At 42.6% G+C, this 6838-nt stretch overlaps 1 non-coding gene across 1 annotated transcript; it reads right to left on the bottom strand.

Moving 5' to 3' along the window:
• Nucleotides 1-6099: 6099 nt before the first annotated feature.
• On the bottom strand, nt 6100-6206 carry LOC112579762. Its single transcript, XR_003104096.2, has one exon. It is a non-coding gene; the product is annotated as a U6 spliceosomal RNA (small nuclear RNA).
• Between the last annotated feature and the right edge of the window lie 632 nt (nt 6207-6838).

Raw genomic sequence — 6838 nt, 5'->3', positions numbered from 1 at the left:
GGTGCCCACAGCAGCCACCAGCCCTTACCCACCTGGGTTGTTAAACCCAGCCACATGGTTCCCTCATGGGTTCCCAGAGCACCCCACCAAGGAGGCAGGGGGACTCTCTCCTGTTATGCCCTTGGGGTCCTGCACCTCTGACTGAAAGGGCCACCACGGCCAGCAGGAGGAGGGGCGGTCAGGATCGACACACCAGCCGGACACCAGCATGGGGAGACTGCCCCAAACTTAGGGGATCTGAGCACTTCCAGAGTCCCAGCCAGTTTCCCAACCTTTATAAACTCACTCCCCAATAACACTGGAGCACTTTGTTTTACCTCCCCAGCAAGAAAGAAAACTTGAAGTTTGACCCACAGATTAAATTATGAGAATAATAAAAATATTGTATATTCATTTTCAAACACAACATCCATCTCAGACCCTGGTAGCATCCCCTAGGGGCCCAAGCCCCCCGTTTCTTCACCGCTCCCCTAGGGAAGCACTGCCCTTGATGACGAGAAAGCACGGGTCCTCCCCCTCCTCTGCTGAGTGGCAGCACACAGTACACTCTGTCCTCAGTTCCGTACCCCTCAGTCTGGTCCTAAGAGTTAGGGGGGTGGGAGGGCAAAGTCGGTAGAGCCGTTTGCTCCCCGCAAATCTGGGCCCCCTACTTGTGACTGCTGTTCTCAAGAAACTTTGAGCAAGGGAACCGAGTCAACTGGCTTACAGCATCAATCCTCAGTTTAATCCACTGACTCTTTTTATATCTAAAAACTCTGAGCATGAAGAAGCGATCTAAATGTGTGTTGGGGCAGAAGAACCTCAAATCTGCAAACTGCCAAGGCTTGCTAAGGATCTCAAAAGAGTTAACCTAACTTACTGAGGGACAGTGCCCCATTAGAGAGACCTTGGGAGGAGGATGGCTAAGATGACCCTGACAAGCAAGAAGCAGCTGAAAGAAATAGGGACAGTCATTTTGAACAGCATGCAGTTGGCCACTGTTTTCAACTCTCTGGATGGTTCCAATGGAGAAGAGAAGCGGACTTGCTCAAAGGGGGCCCTACAGGTGAGGACAATGAAGGAGGCCCACATGGAGGTAGATGGCAGCCAGGTGAGGGACAGCCAGTACTCATGAGCCATCCTGACCAGGGACAGCTGGCCTGTAAGACAGTGAGGTCCCCATCCCTGGAAGCATCCAAATATCCATTCTTTCATTTATTCGGTCAACATACATGCATTGTTGCATATATAAGCATATACAAGCTACATATATAAGCTACACTTTGAGGGCCAGACAGGCAAGGTTACTACTATCAGGTAGCTTACGTTTTAGTGGGAAGACAATTTTTTAATTATACAAAAAAATTAAAAAGGGTTATGGGAGAGTACATTCCAAGTGTCTCCCCTGAATTGGGTCACAGGGTGAATATCAAGCAGAAGCAAAATGGCCTCTTAGCAAGGAAGGTGTTCAGGGAGTATCAGCTAGGGACCTTTGAAACCCCTTCCATTCTGAGTCCATGGGGATCTCACATAATACTACTTGGCCATTTGTTCCCTAATGACTACAGGGTGAGCCTCCCCAGAAGGCGGATATAGCTGAAGGAACCTTGACCTGACTTCCCCGTGGGCATGTGTTTGGGGCCAGGGGGTCCCAGGCACAGTGAGGTGGTAGCTTCCCTTATTTCCACCTGCCACTTCCTTGGGTTTTGCCTGCCTCACAGGCTTGGTTGCATAACTGCTGCACTTGGTTTTATAGCTTAGCACAGCATGGAGCTTGTAAATCTTCTTTCACATCATGAAATGCCAGCAATTTCACAGCCAGGGATTCTTGTTCTCATAAAGTCCTCACACCAGCAGCCTTGCATCTAAAAGTGTCCTCTGGACTGATGAATTGATGTCAGAACTGCTCTGGAGCCAAACACGGAGGCAGGCAGTCCCTGCCACCCACTCGACTTCCCTGAAGCTCCTAGAAGTGAAGGTCGTGAATGCCTGGCACAGCCCCTCAGATGTGGCTCCGAGGAAGCAGAGGGGCAAACGTGGCAGCCCCACACCAGGAACTGAGCACACTTATCTTCAAGCCTATCTGAGGGGGAGAACAGAACACACTTCTAAACAGTATGCACAGTGATAATCCATGTCAGGAAACACTTAAATTTATGCTAGCCAGTGACTCTCAACCCTGGATCCTGTTAGAGTAACCTGTGATGTTTTTGAAAAATAAGCTTACAGAAAGAGGCATTTCCGATGGAGATTCTGACCCAGTAGAATCTAGCATCTAGAAAGGGGCCCCCTGTGTCTCTGTGTCACAGGCAAACATTCACCACCTAATTCATAAGAAAAATAGAAAACAAACAAAGACACGGTGGCAGCTTTCTAAAATGGCCCCAAAGATCCCCACCTGCTAGGACTCATGCACTTGTGTGATCTGCCCCCCTTGTGAGTGGGCTGGGCCTAGTGACTCACCTCTATGAAGCAGAGCAGAACGATGGAACGTCATTTCCAAGACCAGGTTATGAAAGGACTATGACTTCTTTATGAGCGCCCTCCTCCTCCTCTTCCTCTCAGGGAAGACAGGTCCCATGTTGCTAGTTGCCCTGTGGAGAGACCCATATGGCAAGGAGTTGATGTCCCCAACCAATAGCTAGCAAGGACTAGAGGGCTGCTGACAGCCACATGAGTGAGCTTGGAAATGCATCTCTCTGTCGAGGCTTGAAATGCCTGCTGTCACAATGACACCTTGATTGCAGCCTTGTGAGTGATCCCAAGAAAAAGGAGCCCAGTAAAGTGCTCCCAGATGCCTTATCCACAGAAACTTTGAGAAAATAAATGTTTGTTTTAAGTTATGTTTTGGGGATAATTTGTTACATAGCAATAGATAACTAATACACACATTCGCAACAATACATTCATGGTGGCCTATCTAGGGTAGTCTGATTATGAGTGATCTGTATTTTCTTCTTTTTGTTCACCCATATTTTCTAATTTTAAAAAATTACCATGGATTTTGTTCAAAATGAAAAAACAAAAATCATTTTCAAATTATGTTCAAAAATATTCTAGAGGAAAATATCAGAGAAAAATTTTTGTAAATTTATGTAAGGCAAAACTTTTAGACAAATCACAAAAAAGGGTAATCCAAAAAGTAAATAAATTGGACTTTATCAAAATTAAAAGCTTTTGCTCATCAACAAACATCATTAAAAAAACATGAAAACCAAGCCAGGGATTAGAAGAAAAGATTTGTAAATCATGTTTGATAAAGGATTTGTTTACAGAATGTTTAAAGAGCAACAAGACAAGTCAATTAAAAAATGAGCAAAAGTTTCTAATAGACATTTCCCCAAAGAAGATACACAAATGGCTAAGAAGCACATGAAAAGGTGTTCATCATTAGTCATTAAGGAAATGTAAATTCAAACCACAGAGAGATACTAATGCTTACCTATGACACCATCCTTATGGCAGAAAGTGAAGAGGAACTCAAAAGCCTCCTGATGAAAGTGAAAGAGGAGAGCGAAAAAGTTGGCTTAGAGCTCAACATTCAGAAAACGAAGATCATGGCATCTGGTCCCATCACTTTATGGGAAATAGATGGGGAAACAGTGTCAGACTTTATTTTTTGGGGCTCCAAAATCACTGCAGATGGTGACTGCAGCCATGAAATTAAAAGATGCTTACTCCGTGGAAGGAAAGTTATGACCAACCTAGATAGCATATTCAAAAGCAGAGACATTACTTTGCCAACAAGGGTCCGTCTAGTCAAGGCTATGGTTTTTCCTGTGGTCATGTATGGATGTGAGAGTTGGACTGTGAAGAAGGCTGAGTGCGGAAGAATTGATGCTTTTGAACTGTGGTGTTGGAGAAGACTCTTGAGAGTCCCTTGGACTGCAAGGAGATCCAACCAGTCCATTCTGAAGGAGATCAGCCCTGGGATTTCTTTGGAAGGAATGATGCTAAAGCTGAAACTCCAATACTTTGGCCACCTCATGCAGAGAGTTGACTCATTGGAAAAGATTCTGATGCTGGGAGGGATTGGGGGCAGAAGGAGAAGGGAACGACAGAGGATGAGATGGCTGGATGGCATCACTGACTCGATGGACATGAGTCTGAGTGAACTCCGGGAGTTTGTGATGGACAGGGAGGCCTGGGATGCTGGGGATTCATGGAGTCGCAAAGAGTCGGACACGACTGAGCGACTGAACTGACTGACTGATTAGAATGACAATACTCAAAATAATAAGTGTTGGTGAGGATGTGAAACAAGTGTAACCTTGATATTAAACATTGCTAGTGAGAAGGTAAAATGGAAAGTTTTGGGACATTCTTTGGTGATTTCTTAAAATGTTTAATATAAGCTTACCATATGACTCACTCCTAGGTATCTATCTACCCAAGAGAAATGGGTAAAAACATGTCCACACAGAGACTTGTGGGTAAATATTCATAGCAATATTCTTCTTAATAGGAGAAAACTGGAAATAATCCAAATTTCCACCAACAGATGAATGGATGAACAAAATGTGGCAAATCCATACAATGAGATACTACTCAGCAACAAAAAGGAACAAAGTCGTAATTCATGCTGCAACATCACTGGATCAAAATAATGATATGATAAGTAAACATGGCCATGTAGAAAAAGAGTACGTAATGTATGATTCTGTTTTATGAAATGTCCATAAAGGGTAAATCTCTATATATAGTAGATCAGTGGTTGTTTGGGGCTTGAGTGGGAGTGAGTTTGGTCATAAAAGAAATTGAGGAAATGTTTTGTGATGACCAGTATGTTCTAAATCTGGACTGTGGAGGTGAATGGCATGGATGTATAAATTTATTAAAAATCATTAAATGAACAACTTACAATGGTGAATTTTATGTTTTGTAAAGTATACCTCAATAAAGCTGCAAAAAGGTTATGTTCATAAGCTTGAACCCAATAATTTCATAACAAGGGCATAATTGGAAAGGCACACAAAGGCTCATGTCAAGTAAGCTCATAACAGTGTTTTTTTTTTTAAACTTTACAATATTGTATTGGTTTTGCCAAATATCAAAATGAATCCGCCACAGGTATACATGTGTTCCCCATCCTGAACCCTCCTCCCTCCTCCCTCCCCATACCATCCCTCTGGGTTGTCCCAGTGCACCAGCCCCAAGCATCCAGTATCGTGCATCGAACCTGGACTGGTGACTCGTTCCATATATGATATTATATGTATTTCAATGCCATTTTCCTAAATCATCCCACCCTCTCCCTCTCCCACAGAGTCCAAAAGACTGTTCTATACATCAGTGTCTCTTTTGCTGTCTCGTATACAGGGTTATTGTTACCATCTTTCTAAATTCCATATATATGCGTTAGTATACTGTATTGGTGTTTTTCTTTCTGGCTTACTTCACTCTGTATAATAGGCTCCAGTTTCATCCACCTCATTAGAACTGATTCAAATGTATTCTTTTTAATGGCTGAGTAATAGTCCATTGTGTATATGTACCACAGCTTTCTTATCCATTCATCTGCTGATGGACATCTAGGTTGCTTCCATGTCCTGGCTATTATAAACAGTGCTTCGATGAACATTGGGGTACACGTGTCTCTTTCCCTTCTGGTTTCCTCAGTGTGTATGCCCAGCAGTGGGATTGTTGGATCATAAGGCAGTTCTATTTCCAGTCTTTTAAGGAATCTCCACACTGTTCTCCATAGTGGCTGTACTAGTTCGCATTCCTACCAACAGTGTAAGAGGGTTCCCTTTTCTCCACACCCTCTCCAGCATTTATTGCTTGTAGACTTTAGGATCGCAGCCATTCTGACTGGTGTGAAATGGTACCTCATAGTGGTTTTGATTTGCATTTCTCTGATAATGAGTGATGTTGAGCATCTTTTCATGTGTTTGTTAGCCATCTGTATGTCTTCTTTGGAGAAATGTCTGTTTAGTTCTTTGGCCCATTTTTTGATTGGGTCATTTATTTTTCTGGAATTGAGCTGTAGGAGTTGCTTGTATATTTTTGAGATTAGTTGTTTGTTAGTTGCTTCATTTGCTATTATTTTCTCCCATTCTGAAGGCTGTCTTTTCACCTTGCTTATAGTTTCCTTTGTTGTGCAGAAGCTTTTAAGTTTAAAAAAATATGGAACGCTTCACGAATTTGCGTGTCATCCTTGCGCAGGGGCCATGCTAATCTTCTCTGTATCGTTCCAATTTTAGTATATGTGCTGCCGAAGCGAGCACCATAACAGTGTTTTAAGTTAATGAAAGTGAAAGGGAAGTCGCTCAGTCGTGTCCGACTCTTTGTGACCCCATGGACTATAGCCTACCATGCTCCTCCGTCCATGGGATTTTCCAGGCAAGAGTACTGGAGTGGGTTGCCATTGCCTTCTCTAGAAAAACTGTAAAAATCTCTGAATGTTTAATAATAGATAGTACATGCTTAGTAAGTGATGATCCACTTGATAGAATACCATGCAGCCATTAAAAATGATATTTACAAGGACTTTTTAATGATCTGGGGAAATGCTGAGGATAGATTACCAAACTGTTCTTATGGCCAGATTTCTGCTGCTCCCCACCCCCACAGAAAGAATCTATATAAAAATGTTCATTTTTAAACATAGCTAAATTTGTTCTGTGAATGGATGTGTCAACATATGCAGCACAACCAGAGGCATATCTGAATATAGTTATTTTTTTTCCTTTTGCACATTTATAAATAGGAAACTGCTGGTGCCTATAAGGCATTTCTATTTTCTTCTTTGTCCTTCCATTATCTTTCTGTATTTTTTTTTCTATAAAGCATGTATTCATTTTAAAATCTGGAAAGAAAATATTTAAAGGAAGGAAAGCAATGGCAGTCTCTCCTTGCA

Source organism: Bubalus bubalis, chromosome 16, assembly GCF_019923935.1.
Source record: "Bubalus bubalis isolate 160015118507 breed Murrah chromosome 16, NDDB_SH_1, whole genome shotgun sequence".
In the NCBI taxonomy this organism is placed as follows: domain Eukaryota; kingdom Metazoa; phylum Chordata; class Mammalia; order Artiodactyla; family Bovidae; genus Bubalus; species Bubalus bubalis.
This window is presented reverse-complemented; position numbering and strand designations above follow the sequence as displayed.